Raw genomic sequence first — 19,011 nt, forward strand, 5'->3', positions numbered from 1 at the left:
TTGGATTTTTTAGAGTGCTTTGGACCCTCAGCCGGCAGCGACGCTGCTGGCTGGATGCGATTCTCGTGTATGTCGACGCATCGTCAACCGGGTACTCAGGATTTGGCTCTTCTATGCGTGATACGCGAACGAGATACGCGACCGGTCAACTTTGTTACAGCTGCGTTCAGCCGCTTCACGAAGGGGTCGAGCGGACAATACTCGAGTTATGAGACAGTGCCGGCTACGTGTCCAGACTTCGTTGACGCTGCTCTAATGAGCTTTACGCACTTTTCCCGAGGACAATGGAATTTGACCCAGGCTTCGTGTGCCTGGGGCAGGGAATTCTGTTACGATAGCACTTGGTGGGAGACGACACGTAGGAAGCGGTATATCGATTCACTGTTATTTTCGTCCTCAAAAACTTTAACAATTTTACGCTGAATTCCTACTGCTGTGTTCTCGAAAGAGTGAACGAATGTTGATTAACTTGGCTCCACGCTATTTTTCTAAATTCAAACAATAAATCCACGCGAAGCTTTCAGATCTCCGTATCAACGTCGTAGCGAATATTATTTTTATTCCTCTAATGAAACATTGCCAATAACGATGATTCGCATTTGACCTGTAAAATCTGTATATTTTGTTGAAATGGTCACCACTTCTAAGAAAACTCTACATCTGGCCTTTTTAATTTTCTCAAGCACTGAAGCCATCGACAGCCTATAGACAAAAGACAAAAATAGCGTATAGAAAATAGACAAAAGCTTGGGGGTTTTCAGTTATAGGGTAACACTGCTAGCGCGCGGATCTGGACCAGCTCAAATTATATTCCTACTTGTACTTACACTACTGTGTTAAAATATATTTTCTACTTTACAATTTATCCACGCGTTTCTCTGTTTATACATCTAATAACCTCAACATATTTCAAGCTGCATATTGCATATAACGAGGAGCGATACATTTCCAATTTCACGCGTTCGTCTCTTCCTTCTGCAATCGTAGAACGCGGTGAAACGAAGCGAGGCGAATCCGCGTAAAGGATATTTAATCGAACGAATGAACAACAGTGAAATAAGACGCGCGATGGAACACGGGAGTAATTAATGTCTCGTCGAAATGATTAATATCCGCGTAGCAGACTCAGGAGAGTAACCGTTAGCTAGCAATCATTTTGGTAATGTATAATTCCGGCGACGTAACTGCAATTATAGTTCGCGCGTAATCTTCCTGTCTCCGTTCTCTCTGTTCCTAACGATCGAGCGGCAGCCATGCTGGCATATCTCGGGCCCAGACCGACCTAATCTCACAGGCACGGCTAATAACAAGCCCGAGATACCATGATGCGTGCACATCAACAGATATTACCGTGAACGTAACGTATTTCGGTCTGCTTATCGGTCGATAGTTTCGTCTTAACGACCGTTTCTCGCCAAAGAAGACGACGAGAAGCGTACAGCTGTTTCCATCCTGTGACTTTCAACGGGGAGACTCGATTTTCCACGGGAAACTTTCCAGCCCATCTATTGCCAGCCAGAACAGCAACTTGTCTGCGTGGGTGATGCATCGCGATACGGCCACGTATCTTCGTACATAGCTCCGCGATTTTTATGTAAAAGGACTCGGCGAACTTTTGGCCCCCGAAGACGCTCTACTTTCGTGTCACTTCGTATGTATGTACTTTGCTGGATTGAACGGGAAGAACTTTTCGGAGAGCGCCGGTGTACTTCGACGTTGAGGTTCCGCAGATAAGGAAACGCGTGTTCTGGTTGTTTCGACTTTATGAGAACGGATTTCAGATTTTGGATACTCGACGCTGCTTACGCCCTCTTTCTGTTTTTCTGATACGGTTGGATCGATTCTCGTAGGAAAATAAATTCTCGGATATACGTAAAACGACGGTGCTTGCAATATTATCGATTTCTCTACTTTTCTACTTGCCGAGTTGATCGATGTGGCTTCTCAATAGCTCCATTATCGCATCTTTTATGAGAGAGAAGAAAATGCGTTAACGGAGTGTATATTCTAATATCTTCCAAACGATGTCAACTACTTTCTTCCCTCCGTTTCTGTCGCACCAAGTCCACTACGGCGCCCTAAATAATTCGCCGATACATACGCGTTGAACTGCCTCGTTGGTAAAAACGAAAAAGATGACTCGAGTCGTATTCGAACGAACTATTCCGCGTTCTGACGTGTCCCGACGTCAAGGTGCAAACTATATGGCACATGGATGAGAACGAAAATGCAACCGAAGTCGTGGAGTTTGTTAGAATGCCTCCGACATGTTCGTAACTCGTCGACCTGATATAAGTAATACCGACTAAGCAGCAACATTGTTATTGCGGTTGGTGCAGGTAATTCTATCACAGGAGTAAGAGGGGCCGCGTCGCAAACGGAATGTGCAACCGCCGCACGCGAACGTAAGCCGCGACTCGCGGAAGCCGCTACACACAGAGGGGCAAGAGAAACGAAGAGAACGAAAACGGAGACAGACAGCATGGAAACGAACAAACAGGTATAATGCAAGAGAGGAACGTTTTATATGCACGACGACGCCTCGTGGATGCTGTCGCGCATACCGATCGCCTCTCCACGTTCCTGGAAACGTGTAAACGATGAGTTTTTCACCGACTATACCGTTTCGATGTTCGAACTTGTGCGCGCCTCGGCCGACGACACTCGCACCTCGTCTCTCTTTCATTCTCAACATTCATCCCGCCGAATTTTCCACGCTTTTTCGTTATTCAGTTTTGCCCGCTATTGCCATGGAGTCCCAACCAGATAACAATTTGATAGTTCCAAATTTGAGCGTGATTTTTATGTACATCGATCGATTTTGTCGTTATTGTTGTCGTCGTTCGGTTTATTTTTGCTTCCCCTTTTCCTTTTTTTTTTTTTTTCAACATAGTAGATATTTTCGTACTTTCATTTCGCTGTCGCTTCAACTACCCTTTTTGTTTATTAGATATCGGTTTTTACGCTGTTTGTGTCCGAACGAGATATATTCATCTGGCGTGACGCATGCCACGAAATGATCGGCTTTGACACACACACTATTTGCTCGCCGCTGAACGTTTGAATATTTTGTCAAAGGTATACACCGTATGTTACCGTACGTGATTCCCTGGCAATGTTTCGTCGTATAGGGAATTGTGAAAATGAGAAACGTAGCGCGATTGTTTTACGATGGAAATAGAAGCTTCTGGTCGTGTATTTTAACCGAGTTACAGGATTTTGGCTCTCTGATATCTCGATGTTGCGATTTTTATTAGTTATCTTGATAAACTATTCCAATGCGTTACTTTACGAAGATATAAATTCCATTTATATAAATTTTACACGCGTTTCACGTTCTTCCTGCTCCAGGGGTATACCACACGGTCAACGTTTTCTCATCTATTACTTCAACAGCTACTGTTTACGTTTAATTAAGTCTCACACAACATTTCTATATAAATGCCACGAAATAGATTGCATATTCACATGGTGTACCACCAAATGCTACAATAATATTCTCTGTTGATGCAGTCGCGTTACTCATTTGACAGATCGGTGTCTATGCAACTCGTGTATTAGCTTGTGGCGGCACATGAGTCAACGGAAGCTTCGAATCGGAAGAGACTCGTATTGTTGTGTCTTGGAGTGTCAACGTTATTTTGGTTTGCTACGTTCAAAGGTAAACCAACTCCGGACAAAATATTATCACTGTTGTTTGTAATCGTCAACCGGAGTTACATTCGAACATTTTATAATAACAGCTGTAGTTAAAATAGACGAACGTGCTCTCTAGGACAGTCATTGTAACGAGTCCTTATAGCGAATCAGTATAGCGTGGCATACTTAAAGCGACTTTAATATACACTGACTATTACAATTTTATCACTCGTCTCTTTAATAAACTAACACATATAACAAACCACCTCAAACTTTTCAGCGACTTGCAGTGTCTTCACCTGGTTTCGTGTAATTTTTCATAATCGACAAGTTAAAATGGTAATCGACGTAAGCGTTGTTTCAGCTTCCATGTAATCGATCTTAAATTCTACTTTCGAACAATTAAGCATTTCCAATCAAGGATTGCATACACTTCTATCAAGGATGCGTGCAAGGAAGAATTAAAGCGATTTAGAAAGAATTCTCCAAATTCTCCAGTTAATGAGGTGAAATGGGAGGAAATAAATTTGCAACGTACGATCGGATCAAACGAATGTCCACGGGCAAACCCCGCGAGTTTCTCTAATTTCCGTGCTGATATCATGGCAAATTTGGAATTCGGTTTGACGAGAAGCCGAGTAATTAGCTGTTGAATGTCGCGACGCAGTTCCGAGGATACGAGGTGCGCGTCTTGTTTGCTCGTACGGGCCGAGTATTGCACTTTGACAAGTTGCCTCGTCTCTGTGCTGAAAACGTGCTGTGTTTTAGCTTTCGTTGCCGGCAGAACTTCCCCTTAGGCGCGCTGCACTCGAAAACCCTTCTCAGAATGTTGAAACTAATTCGACTATCGAATTTTTGAACGAAACGTAGACGAGCAGTTTGATAAAAATTGTTAGTTGGCGAATTTATAATTCGCGGGAGAATTTTATTCGAATATTTTCTCTTTATTCGTAGTATAAATATATTTGTACGTTCAGGTTGTAAAAATTCCCAGATAAATACTTTTTACGGTCCTGTGTAGACTCGATATTCCATTTTATTGCAGGATTTTTGCTTGCAATAAACAAATTGATTCAACAGAAACGAATATAATAAAGTTATTGGGCGTAAAAGTTACTTTCGCGAGCCACTGCGTTCGCCGTGTATAAATCATTCGGAACAAAATGTCATTGGGCCACAAAGGGTTAATTTCCAAGTATAAACGCACAGAATATAAAATTCCAAGTTAAAACCTTTTAAGCGTGTCGCGGGAATTAAATGGAGAAAGATCGACGAAAGGAGATCGGTTGTGTAAGAAATTCAACGGTGATATAACCGAACCACTTGCCAGTGAATTAAGCAGAGAGGCAACGAGCAAAGCTTTTATTCCGACAAGGACGATCGTAGGAAATTAAACATCGATCGGGTTTCATGGGGAATGGCTGGCGGCTATGGCAGGCCTCGTCGCTTCTGCATTAAATTCGAAGACGTTACGGTCCAAGTCGTATAATTCTCTCCGTATAATCCATATATCCACTGCCTATCTATTCTCGGATTGTTATTCCCGACTCAGCCACCAACCAGTTCAACCTCTGTAGTACTAAAATCGAGATATTGCGCCTTGTAAACCGACTATATCCATCGGACGGATTATGTGCTAACTCAAGGAGCTTACGTGCTGACTTAATAATCCTTCTTGTAAATCAACCCGGTCTCTCTTCCACCGATTCACTGATTCACCGATATCGTTTCGCATTTTATCGCCACTTTCGTTATTACGCCTCCCCATCCGTTCTTAAACTTGTAGGTACTTGAATCTTGAGGATTACATTCGCGTCTCGAAATGACTGGCGAGATGTTTTGTCCGATCCATTCGGGATATTACTACTGCCTCTTGTTGCGTAACATCCGTTTATCCAAGAATAAATTACCGACTCAGCAAAATTTTTATGTTTTACGATCGTTCAATCGTTTTACCATTTTTTTTTATACAATAACGTTAATAAACGATTCATGTTTTTACCAAGGTTTTATAGCCAACGAAATATACGTTTTCCGAACGATCAGATTATCGTTATTCTTGAATTTAAGAACGCGTTCCGTAGGTTGTTTAAAAACTAAGTGGCAGAGAAATAGAAATTTAAGGGAGAAAGCGAAATAAAAAGTTTAATCAACGTTAAGAAAATTCAGACGTTTTACTGCTGCTCCGTTCTATTTTTTTTCTTACCAAAACAACGCAATAAAAAGTTGATGTTTTTTAATTCACAAAAAAGGTATGCCTACTAAAGTCCAAGGTTATCATCGCGGTTCTACGCGTGTATCCTGAAATTGCACGTCGTTTTCATTTGTTCCAAAGTACGCTGGAAAATTAAATATGAAAAACGGTATATATCGTTTCGCTTTCTCGAAATCAGACGTGGCTACGGAATATTTCACAATATCCGACGACATCTGTGCGGTAAAATATTTACACGCGTGTGTAACTCGTACAACTTGAAATTATCATGCAACCGTTTGTAGCCGCGCGTGTCGTTCGTCTTTCCATCTTCTCGTTTCGCTTCCGTCCCCCCTTTCCGCTTTCTCTTTCTCTTCTTTTTTTCTCCCTCTGCCTTCTCTGCCCGACGCGACGTCGCGGTTTCCGTGGATTTGCATAAGTCCACGAAAGCGTCAAATACCGTATACCGACAGGAATATCTTATCAGGTCGCGAAAGTTTCCCTCGTTACGATACGAAACACGCCGAAGAATTTTTCTTGTTGGAACGCCATCGATCTGACTGTTTTACATTGATTTCTGATTAATTTAACTTCCCTGTATATCTCGTTTCTGAAAACGCAGTGGCGTCAAAAGGTATCTGCACACAGTTTTATTTCCCAATTTTAAAAGTTTCCGAAAGTTTCTCTCTTCTTTTTTTTATCAGGTTCTATATTTCGTTTTCTTTTAAAACTTAAAATTCAACCTCAAAACTTTCATTAAAAAGTTATATAATTTTTTTAATAGCAGTAGTAGCCAAATACAAGCAGACAGAATTTTTCTCGTCGATAATGGTTAGCGGTAATCGAAAAAGAAATTGGAATTATTCGTAATGATTATTCGTAATCAGAGCAATCAAAAATGAATATTTTTTAGTCGTTTCTTTTTTTTACAAATTTCTTCCCAATTTATCGCTAACTGGCTTCCACGTAAATGAAAATTAATGTTTGCTCAAACACTGACTTTTTTCTAAAAAATATTTAAAATGACTGTTATTTTTCTTTATTTTTTATTCTTTACAAATACGGTGTAATTCGTTCGTTACATCGTATATGATATAATTAAATTAAACACAGTATAATTAAATAATACATTCTTTCTGTTTTTTCGTAGGGGTTGACTCATGTCACGCATTTGACCCCTTTTCTTTCTTTGCCGCGTGTTTCATAAAGATTAGTCACGATTACGGGGTGGAAAATGATCCGAGAACGATAAATGGATGGCATGCTTGCGACGCATAATGATTTTACGTCGTATTAAAGTTTAATTTATCTGTCGCAGTTTCATTAGAGTATACGATCTAAATGAAAGGATAGAATTTCTTTCTTTTTCATTTTTGATTGCGAACGTTATTGAAGTTAATGGGAAACGAGGGCTTGTTTCGTCAAAGCGATACAATTTCTACTAAAACATAATTTGTATATTTTGCACCGTAGCTATTGCTCATAGTACAACCGTACTTGTACAGTTAGGATTACGAAATAGAACGAAAATTGCGTGCGAATTGCTATATGAATGATATACCTTTCTGTAGTATACAAATTCGTGAGCTTGTTAATTCTAACAATTTATTTTACCAACCATAGAATAATAGTTGCTGCCTGTATGTATTATTCAGAAAATTTCATAACTACGCGGCAATTAAGTACTTTTTGATACGAAGTGAATGCCAGACTAAAGCAGAATTTCACCTATTGTATGTTCAGCCATTCAACGTAGATGCATTTAATTTTTAACGTGTGTAATTTGTAATTTCCTTTTTTTTTTACCGTATCAATTGATTCTGTGTTTTTCAATGAACATTCTCTTGTTTTCAAGTTTGTATTTAAAATTCATTGCCGGAAGAGGGAGGTATTTCGCGGGACGCTTGTATGTGCAAACGGGGCATAATTTCCAACGAAATGAATATCTCATTAGGTCACAGAACTTGCGCATTCTTATCGTGGTTATTATCATAACGTCGGTGTCGCGTGTGCGCAATTAAGCACGAGTGCTTTCCTATCTCCCTGTAATATAACATCTCTATAATACTTTTACTGTTTTCGTTTCTCATCCGTTGATCCTACTTCCTGATTTGCATAACTCCTAGAAAATTTCACCAGTCCACATCTTTTCTTCTCTGTGCTCTGACAAAATTTATCTCCTCGGCTGGACGTTGTGGCGAGACCAAATAAATGTTTCAAATTGAAAAAGAGCGGGGGAAGATTCGAATAGAAAATTACTCGGACGATCCTTCTTCTACTATACGAGACACGTTTGCCTTAAAACGGATCAAAAGGCAAGAAATGAACTCGTCAAGAAACAAACAGAGAAATAATCTGTAGAACTTGTATCGGAATAACAGATACGTTAAAGAAGCCGACAACACGAACCGGAGGCACAAAAGGAATTTCTATAATCTGACTAGAACAATTTATCACGCAGATATGTAGAATATTTCAACTTTTTCAAACTTTATAAGGTTGTAGAATTTATATAGAAAAAGAAATAGTAAGGAAAAAGGTATTGAACGAATTCGTGGAATCCCTTTTTGGTGATCACAATATAAATGCAATTTTACATGAATTAACTAAACTGAAATTACAAACGAAATGAAAATTCCATTTTCTAATATATCATCGAGCGATCGATTTTCTTTCTTATAACCATCTACTGATTTCACAACCACAATTACACTCGATCGCTCTTCGATCAAGAACAACGATATCAAACTACGATCGACGACGTTCATTCCCGTCAGGCGCAATTAATACAGCAAACTTCCGATTCTTACAAGATGCTACATTTCTCTTCTCGTGATCTCCGTTTCCCTTTGACGACTCGCAGGTCTTTGGCCGTTTTCACGGATTTGCATAAGCCGCTGCAACGCCGGTAACCTCGAAGAACAAATACCGTGCCACACCACGAATACCTTATTAGGTCAGAAAGTTTTGATTTCGCAGGTCTGCGACGAAGGTAGACAAAGGAGAAATAAAGGCAGAGAAGGAGAGAGAGAGAGAGAGGGAGAGAGAGAGAGAAGGCATGCGCCTCTTAAAACCGATCCCTGCTGAATATAATTATTCGCTGGCCAAGCCAGAGGAGGATAAATGGATTCCGCTGGCATCGAGCTGGCGACAGATGTTTGATCTGTTGGAAAGTTCAGTTAGAACGACGTTCCTTGCTTACGGTTTCGCTCCCTGTTCGCGCTGAAACGTGAAACGCCTAGCGAATACTTCTCAGAGTTCTCGATACACCCGCGCACCTGTGTTTCGCGCGTTTCTTTTCGAACAGGTTTTAATTGAAGCTTAAAAGCATACGAGAAGCTCTTCTAATGAAAGTTTTCGATGATGTTGGAATTATTCGAATGGGATGTTTGGTTCAGAGGCTCGAAAACTAGTTTTCACGTTTATTAGGAAATTGTAGTGAAGATGTTAATGTCTCTCGTGTTCCAGTGCTAAACTTCTTTCCGAGGTGAGAGGTCGAAATGGATTATTTTTGTATAATCGACGTGATATGATTATTATGCGATTGGTCATGTTTTTGCAGGTACCGTAAGAAGTAATTACGCGATCAGAGCTCGTAGTTCGCCGAACTAATAGCTGAACTATCGCATAGCGAAGGGTTCTATTACAGAGAGTGATGATGCAACATACCTGCGCGGGGCTGATTTATAGGGTGACTTGTAACATTGCGGTCTAAATTTCGATGAAAAATAGATTCTGAATACCGAAAGTATGCGAATTGTTACGTTGGTTTTGTCCAATTACCGAATATGATTTAATACGGTCGTGTCTGATTATATTTCGTCAAGTATTAGGTTGTCCGAAAAGTGTCTTTCTTTTACAGACACGTCATTTATAACGATGCATCTTTATACAAACACGAAACCTAATCTGTCGAACGTTGTAATCTTTATTTTGATAGAACAAAATGGATCATACGTAATTCGATAAAATAATATAAAACGGGAAATCCATTATTTCCTTATAAAACGAAAGAAACTTTTCAGACGACCTAATACATACGTATTTCCAGACTTTGGTAAGTAATTAAATACATTCGTTAAATAGCTAGTCTTCGTGGAAATACGATTAGGCTACCCGAGTACCCGTACCAATATACGTTACCATTACCACGTCTTTGAATCCAAAGCATTAAGTATGTTTAATCGATTCTAGATATGTTTGTTCAGTCTGTTGAGCATACGCTGCCGCTTATATTGGATCGATCCCGTTTACCTTCAAAGCTACCTAATATTGAACACTGATAATGGTGATCCAGCATTTCTATATATGATATTCAACCAGTTATAGTAGTATATTAATCTCAAATAAGATAGAAATATAAATTATGCACCCGCTTGTTCGTTTTTTCATTTATATACCACTTAATCGTCCATTAGATACCAAAATTTCGTTCGAACAAATGGTCTTTATATAAACGAAGTTTCACTGTACTCGTATCTTGACGCAATCTATGCAATAGAATATGCGATAAAGACGCTGTAAACTAACAAACGTTTATCCAGTTTCTTCTCACTCAAGCATTGACACAACTGCATTACTTCTTAAAAGTACAAAACGCGTTTATCATTCCGGAGATCTTCCCCTCTGTCCCCTTCACCTTCTAAATTTCAATTACCGGGCTCCAAACGAGGAATTAAAGTCGGCAATCCCGGTGGCGAAGTTTCGTGAAGCATCGTCACAAAATCCACTCGGCAGTTGCATGGCGAAGGTAGAAGGCAAGGTAAACAGGCCGGAAGTTCGGTCGTCCTCGATAAGTTTCGTTTTCAATAAAGGCGAGAGTCAGGTTTACCTTGGCCATACAGCCGACAAACGGCTCGCATTATTAATTCGCAGGTAAAACAAGCGAACTCCCAAGGAGCCTGGTTCCATTCCTCTGGTTTTTCCCTCGACAATGAAATATCTCGATTACCTCGAGAATCGGCGAGTGGTTCTGTTTCCGATATCGTCGCGCGATCGGTTTCGGTTCGTCGCAAAATTCCACGTGCCGTATCGGTGGAATTAGTTTTTCCAACACGCTTGCTGTATCAAGTCGCCCGCAAACTCTGCCCGTTTTTCCTCCACGGTGTTTTTCACGGCGGCAGAAACCGCCCAAGGGAATTCCAACGGAGAGCAATCCAACTCGATACACGGGGAAATCTCCCGCGTGGAAAAACAACGCCCGGATACCTGATCAAACGCTCCGCACGATCGTGCGCCGTTTTCATCGCCGTACGTAGAATTAACGGGAATTGGAAGCGGTTTCTTGCGCTGTCCGTGAATTACCAAGTATCAGAAGATATTGTCTCTCATGGGAGAACTTTTGGAACACCCCATAAATGTGCACAACCGATTCACCAAACGTTCTGTGAATGATTGTCTCGATCGGAACTCTCGTTAAATACCGTAGCTGCAAAATGTATCTCAAAGTACATCGACGTGTTTATGGTACAGCTTACGTGTTAACGTAACGTGTAACAATGATAGAAATTGGAATGTTTCTAGTAGAAGTGGTGGTTGGCGATAAAGAAACGATAGAGAATGTGCGATGCGATAAGAGTGGTTTTTAGCGATGGACATTTATATTACCACACGGTTTGACGATTAATATGCCAAGTAAAAATCTTTGTACGCTCATCGTTAATATTACTGTGAATATTCTATCGCTGCTTCTGTCTTCGCAATGAATGTTTCATCGCAATGCGTGTAGGATAGGATAAAGCTCGCGTGTACAATCTTCTAGCTTTATTATCAAGCTGGAACACAACGGAGTTACGAGGATTTCGAAATACAGACGAATGATCTACTTTATGCTCTGTGTCACGTAACGAAACGTAGACTGTTTTAAGAGTATTGTATATCACTGTAATAGCGAATGTTACGAGTTCATGACAGGTGTTCCGGTTTTAGATTCACTTACGTTATTCACGTGCATTCTATCCTCTGATGCATCTAACTTGGTTTTCGTAATTGGTTAAACGATCTCGATTACCTGAAACAGAAAGAGTTAATTAATTACGGAAACGAGATATCTTTATCGTTAGCCAGTGTTAGAAAAAAAGATTAAGAATTTTTAATAGGCTGATGAATTGAAATAGTAACTTTTGCCAACAATTTAACGCAAACTCAAAATAATACCAGTTAGGTTATTACCGGAGAAATGAAATTTCATTAAAATTTTAAACTCAAGTTCCGCATTCAGTGAAAACAAAAGGGAGGAAGAAGTATTTCTTGAAATTGTAAAATTCTTCTCTCGTCGCGCGGGAAAACTGACGACAATGATAGAATTTTCAGGTTAAGGACCGCGTTCCCGCTTTCTAACGGGCTTCATTCTTATTCCTGCAAAAAGTTTCGACCAGCCGCAAACTGGTCAATTGCTCGTAGAAGTTAGGCGAGAATAATTAAAAGATTCAACAGGGCCTGAGAGCCATGGGACGTCGAAAAGTACGCGGGATAACTTCGTGCTCCAGGCTGTTTGTTAAATATTCATAAGCTTTTTCTCGAGTTGACGTTTCAACATCGCCAACGACTTGCCGTTTTTGCAATTGAAACTTTATCACCCTTGTGAACTATGTGTCGCCGCCTTGCAGCCCAAGACCTTCATAAAAATATCGTCAACCGCAATAATTCTCTTCCACGAATTTACAAGCCGCCAGCCACCGTGCGAAATATTCGTTTCTTTCCACCAGTTCATATAAGTTTTCCACTATTCTTCCCGCTATCATATTACTTACAACTTTTCTTTCCCTTTTCTATTTCAAGTTCACAGGACGAAAGAATAATAAATCACATCTTTCATGTTTTACTGAAGAACAGTTTTAAATTGTAATATATCGTTAATCAATTTTATATTATCAATTTCTCTCCTGTCATTTCACTTTAGCATCAAACGTACGTATGTACAATTTTGTCAGTTCTTCGAACGTTTCAAAAATGTCAACTACGTGGATCTATCAGTTATTTCTAAACGACTTGTATCTTTCGATTTAACGAGTCTTCTTCTCAATTATTAGGTACATTAACACTAACTTTGCCAGTTCTTCTTCTTCTTATTCTTATATTATCTGTTTAATCGATTTATCAATTTTTGTTGATATAGAAATTTACATAAAGTTAGACGAACAAAAGAAATAACAACGAAAGTACAATTTTTAATTATATTTTCAAACCGGTCACTTGACCAGGCCTGGTAAGGTTAATGTTAAAATACTGTCCTCTAGTTATTAAGTAGCATAAAAATTGCAAAATCAACAAGAATAATTCTTCTTCAACTTATTAAATTTCTTCCCATAGTTCTCGTACATAATTACATCATTCGTCATTTTTTATTAAAAAATGCCTTTACTCTACCTAACGTTCGCCCTGTGAGATGCAGCGCTCGCGCGCGTTTACCACTTTGCTCGACAACACAAACGAGATTTCGTATCCGCGCGATACGCTCGCCTCTCGACAATTTCCCACGAGAAGTTACGCGAGCAAGCACGCGCGATTATCCAGCCTGTTCGCTCCGATTGTGGCAACCGTATGGAGATACACGTACGTACACTGCTGCATAACCCGTCATAGCTCGGTTATGGGTGCGCCGAAGGAGAGAGAACCGGAGTCGGGGGACTACGGCATTAAGTTTATGCCTCGCGCAGAATTACGTAGTTTAACACGTTGATAACCACCTAGACGTTGCCACGGGTCCCGAAATGACAGCAACTTTCAGCCGGCGACAGAACGGCCGGTTCAATGTTTCTCGGCGATACTTTCCATGGACGATGGAGAACGATCCTTGCCACGCTACGGAATTGTTCCGCTGTTTATCGACCCAATGCAAATCACGATAACTCGATCGTTGCTCCCGGCAACTGGTCCAACGCGATCAGCTCAGTTTGCATAGTCGATACGCGGTTTAAATACGTTGTTTAGCTATTATGCAGTTCGATTCTGACGGATCGTACGTGGACTCTTAGCAGTTGAGAAGCCTAGGTGGTTATAGGTGGATGATTTTGTGACAAAGACCATAACCAAATCTACGTCATTCCATATTATCTGATAGCGAACCGTTAGGCTTTGACTTGACTTTTGTACATGGCCCAACGTTACACTTTCCCCATTACGTAGTGCAATCAGGATCCTCTCAACACTTACAAACGCAACGTATAAAAACCGCAAGCATTCGACCACGAGACTAATCTTGTGTGCAATTTTGGCCGTGATTTGAACAACTATTTTTAACTTCGCTACTTCATTGTAATATTATACTTAATCATCTTCGTGAATAAAAGTCTACAAAATTATAAAAGTACAGTCAAGTTAAGTTATTGCTTAGCTACTCCTTTTTTATCATTAATTTTACGTGACAATTTCGATGATGGAATCGTTTGCAAGTATTAAAACACGTATGGGAAACGATGTCGATGAATTGTTGAAGCCTTTAAGAATTATTATGTGGCTTGAAACGCAGCTTATAAAATAAGAGTAGTAAGAAAAGAAATACGAAAGCGCACGTGTAAATAAAAACGTGTTATAAAGTACAAACTAACTGATCATTCTATTTGGCACAAAGTTGAAAAATTGTAGAAGTTTATTATAGCCTGGAATTTGTAACTCGTCAGTTCTCTAACGCTGTTGATTGGTAAATTATTGCGCGAAGAAACGCTGATTAAAAACCTTCCAATTCGACAATTCTCGATGTTAATAAATTCATAAATTCATCGAACCAACCGAAATGATTAAATGGTTAATTCAAATGCCACGGACTGCATCTCTTGCGTTATCCTCGTAGAGGTTGCTTTGTTGTTTTCATCGTTTAATTATGCCGTGCTGGTAATTACATACGCGATTATTGAGCAATAACTTGTTAATGGATTGCGTCGGTGATCGGCCAACTTCCGACAGAACGCACGATCAAACGTGTATGTACATTATACTTCATCACGTGAATTAGCTGTGTCTTTTCGCGTGTATGTGCACGCCATCGTACGTGGCGCGCATATGGAAACGACGATATTTCCTACTTCGTTCCATTTCCCGCGGGAAATTTTCACCGCTGCTCAGTGTAAACTCTATGAACGTTCCTCCCTTGAAGGGTCAGTCGAAACTTAATATCGCGGTCTGATAGCGGGCCATCGAGCCCGGCGTCAACCGTGAAATGCAGTTTTACGATTCTTTCTTCAGGTATCTGATCGGGGAAGATCAGTAGTCTTCGTGATATGGCTGGGGTATAAATCAAGTAGCTGTTCTGATTGACGCAGCAACGTCTTGGGTCACCGTGGTATTTTGTCTTTGTCTGTAGAGACTGACTCGGTGCTGAGAGATATCTAGGACTTCAGACTTTTATCCTCTCAGTTCTTTATTATCACAGGATATACGAGCAATAAGATAGAATATACAAAACGTAGAGTAATATTTGGCAACAAGAATCCAACGTTGCACCAGAGAGATCAAAATGGAAGGTATATGACAAAATACATAATACCATACTTTGTAAGAAATCATTCAAATGAAGAAGAAATAAAAATTATCAAGTTAGAAACGAGTTGTAGGTTCGTGACGCAGTTCAGTTACGATTTCAACCACCCTCGTTACTATTTCATAGCTTCATCAACGTCAAATTGATATTTGCAATTTAAATGTAAGCGACTGTAAGTAAATACATATGTCCTGAAAATGCGACAAGCACGTGACAGGGCGACCATGTAAGTTTTCGAAGGATCTCGCGCGCGATGGCTTCTTCCGAAATGTAAAATGGACGATTCAGCGAAGCCAGGAGTCGACGATGCGTAAGCGGCACGAGCAGGTAATCAAATAAAGCAAAGCTTCCAGTCCATTATTCTCGTTCCACTTGCACTTCAGCCCGGAAATCGTTGACCTATCTATCCAATCGTTATAAATTGGAGCAAGAACTGTCGGTCCTTGCATTCCCTCGACAGCTGATCGATAAATCACAGCGTCGTCTACGAACAATAATTTCGTGCAAGAAACATGCGGATGATAATTCATCTATTTTTCAGAGACATTTCTCGACGAAAGTGTGCTTTAAGCAGAGATGTATTTCGTTAAATTAAAAATCTACTACTCTGAAAAACTAATGGAAATTCCTGACATTTTTTCTTCCATTCACTTGCCACTATACTATTTTATTAACAACATTAAGCATTTGTTGCTTTGATATCGTCCATTCGCGAGCATTCGTCCCGAAAGCTTTCTTTTCTGCATAGCCATTCCTATATCCTTTTCCTGTACAATCCACGAAAGAATCTCGGGAAATGGCAAGATTAAATATGTCCAGTATCCACGCTTTTCTTCATCAGAGGATGCTTTGAATATGAACAGCGAGCGAAGAAAATTCTGGCGGTTTAAAGTCGTCGAAAGGTAAAACTGACAAGCTGTAGCTACGTTACGCTCTGGCTTAAAGCATCGTTAGCGTAGTCGTATACTAAGATAGTATACAAGGATTGAGGTTCGAGTTGCAACCATAACTTCGCCATTATCCGACTTGCCAACTTTCTGTCGCTCTTCGTCTCCGTCTTATTCTTTCAGCCTTTTCCAAGTGTATCTCGACAGTGTTCGTGGCTCCTTCTCTCCTTTTTCCCACCTCCCTCCTATCTTTCTCTTTCCATTTCAGACTATACTCATTTCTTGTTCCTTAGTTCATTTTCTTTTCTTTCACTTACGTGTTCTTTTTTTCTTTTTGTATTCCTAGTTTGTCTCTCTTTTTCCCTATTCGTTTGTCCGATTGTTTGCCCGCGGTTACATCTTGGCGAACGATTTTCGCACAGGTTTACTCTGTTCCTCTAACTTTTCGTTTGCTCTCGTCCGTGTTTCTACCAACCACAAACACAAAGATGTAACAATGCAATGATGGACGGGGGATAAATATTGGTTGAAAGAGCGAGAACCGTGGGACAAGACAGCGGGACGTCGAAGAATCAGCTGCGGGGCTTGTTTGGACTGTGCGTGAGAGAACGATATGACAGATTGCTTTCGATGCTATGTTTAACTAGGATTTCGCTTCGAGAACATCCTAAGTAGAAGATAAACGCCGAGACGAGGGAATCGATCTATTTCCTGTAAGTTGTCGGTCAAGTTAAGGTGCTGTTCGTCAGAGTTGTTATTGGTTTGAGAACAAACAGGTATTTTCTCTTTCATTATCTTCCATGTGAAGTGTGTTTTTCTTATAATTGAAACAGTCATCGATATTTTAACCTCGCTGTTCTTCCCGACCTTACGTAACCCAAAATCGATATCACGTTTCCATAAATATTATTACAAATATAGATAGCCTTTAAATGCCCGCTTCTGGTACTCGATATTTGCATTGAATTTGTGTGTTCACAAAACGAGAAAGATATTCGAAGAGACAGGGAAAACGACAGAATTGACTTGATCGATCGCTGTAATCTTATTACAACACAGTTCACAAAAATCGGAATCTTTTCTAATTATATCGAGACTCATCTTAGCAAGTCCGGTCGAACGACCGATTTCAAAATGCAATTTAAAATTGGACCCATCGTTATTTCTTTCGTTCATCTAACTTTATGTAAATTCTTATACTAAGAACAAATGACAAATTGATTAATCGGATAACATAAGAATCTACGTAACATTGAATGTACGATTTTAATTAAATTTTACTGGGCCTGGCAAGCTTAGCGTTGAAGAACGATATCGCATGATATTGGGTTGTCCGAAATGTTTCTTTCGTTTTATAAGGAAATAATAGACGTACAATGTTTTTTTATTTTATATTAGTTTATTGAATTATACACGAACATAATAATAGAAATAGAACGAAATGGATCATATCTAATTCAATAAAATAATATAAAACAGAAATTTTTGTTCGCCTATTATCACTTTATGAAACGAAAGAAACTTTTCGGACAACCTGCTACATACGTAATATGTCATCAACTACATCATTATACATACCATCATCGTTACCGCATTAAAAACCAATCGTATTACAAAATTCCTTTTCCCTGATTAACATTATCACTAATGTAATAATGCAACGTCGACGCAATGAATTTTCCTCCAACATTGTCTCCTAAATTTCTCCATTACGTATCGTGCAAACTTCCAATAGGAGAATCTCGTGACGACGCGATAAACGTTGAAAAATTGAACGACGGATTCGTCGAAAGTTTCTGGAAGGGGGTAGATATTTGCGGGGCAGGTCGTATAACATCGCGGTTAATTGAACCGGAGAGGCGAGAGATCGGCGAGGATAAGGGAAAGTCGCAAAACAGCGGCGCGAACTCGTGGGAAAGGGACGATAAGCGTCCGTTCCCTCGGAACCGTTCTCGCGGCCCGTTATCGCCCGAAACGTCAACGAAAGTTCGCCTTATCATGAGATTCGCGGTGCCTTTTTCGTGGAGGGCTCGTTACCAGAGCGAGCCTGCGGGCTCTCTGAGCAACGTCTCGAGAAGAAGTGGAAAACGCTGGATGGTCGTTGAAAGATGGAATCTCAGACGGGAAAGAAAACGAAGAATTAAGTGGATTTAAACGGGATGCCAAGCCACCGCGGGCTACGCGCAGGAAGTTTCGCCTGGAACGCCGAAAATGGAGAATAGGTACTTATTGTTAATGAACATCGTAACTACCAAGTTCTCTTGGTTCGTTCGTGATAATTGCCTAATTTGATCGCGAAGATGATAAGGTTCCAAGTCGAGTACGAATAATCGGCAATTCTTGATTCTTCATTTCTAATATCGTGTTCTTTCCTCCCAAAGAGATTTGTTCGTTTAGATATTTCTCTTAGCTTGAAGGTATTCTCACTTAACAGTTTCACTGCCACGCCGAAATCACATGTTTCGCTCAGGACGTCACGAGAGTATTTTTATTATTCAAAGCGTATAATGGCAAAATAATAATAAATTGACGATGTAAGACAACATTCTTCCCCAATGGACCGTTTACCTTATTGGTTGTCACGGGTGACCACCGTGGCGCCTTGGTAACAGTTGATAGCGACATATCGTAACAAGGCTTCGTTTATTTCAACAAACCTTTCGTATTCGTTATTTCGTCGTAAGCAAAACATGCAGAATATATTGTTGAAAAGCGTAGAAGATATTACTAAACAGTATTTGCTCGTTCTATATATGATAGTAAGGTACGCGCATACTTCTAATTTCAATTATACGATTATAAAGCAGCATTTA

At 40.0% G+C, this 19,011-nt stretch overlaps 1 protein-coding gene across 7 annotated transcripts in view; it reads right to left on the reverse strand.

The window, feature by feature from the left end:
• LOC100745350 (fasciclin-3) overlaps positions 1–19,011 on the reverse strand; it is a 347,287-nt gene that overhangs the window by 53,103 nt on the left and 275,173 nt on the right. Inside the window, exon 1 of one of the 7 annotated variants that reach the window (XM_033324118.1) lies at positions 11,772–11,790. The exons of the other annotated variants lie outside the window; for them this stretch is intronic. The gene's annotated coding sequence lies outside the window, so the exon portion shown is untranslated. Of the gene's footprint in view, positions 1–11,771; positions 11,791–19,011 lie in introns of those variants that run through there. 7 annotated transcript variants of the gene reach the window in all.

This window comes from Bombus impatiens, unplaced genomic scaffold (genome assembly GCF_000188095.3).
Source record: "Bombus impatiens unplaced genomic scaffold, BIMP_2.2 scf_1461, whole genome shotgun sequence".
NCBI classification, from domain to species: Eukaryota; Metazoa; Arthropoda; class Insecta; order Hymenoptera; family Apidae; genus Bombus; species Bombus impatiens.